Here is a 287-nt window from a genome sequence, read left to right as displayed (position 1 = left end):
GAATGTAATACACATATGCACATACATATTGTGTGTGGGCTTATCCATGTGTATGTCCACTCGGACAAACAGACAAACAAAAACAAGTATACACAAAGACAAACAAAAAGATGCAGCCTTACCTCTGCAATTCATGCCCAAGTCTGCACGTCTGCATATTTTTTCTATCCTACGAGGATGACACGACATTTCCCATGAGACTGAAATAAGTATGCGTCAGAAATGCGTTTGCTATATAGAAGCATCTCAAAACAGCTTTTATGCGCATGACATATGGATACGCTCCA

Source organism: Penaeus monodon, chromosome 19 (genome assembly GCF_015228065.2).
Source record: "Penaeus monodon isolate SGIC_2016 chromosome 19, NSTDA_Pmon_1, whole genome shotgun sequence".
Taxonomy (NCBI): domain Eukaryota; kingdom Metazoa; phylum Arthropoda; class Malacostraca; order Decapoda; family Penaeidae; genus Penaeus; species Penaeus monodon.
This window is presented reverse-complemented; position numbering follows the sequence as displayed.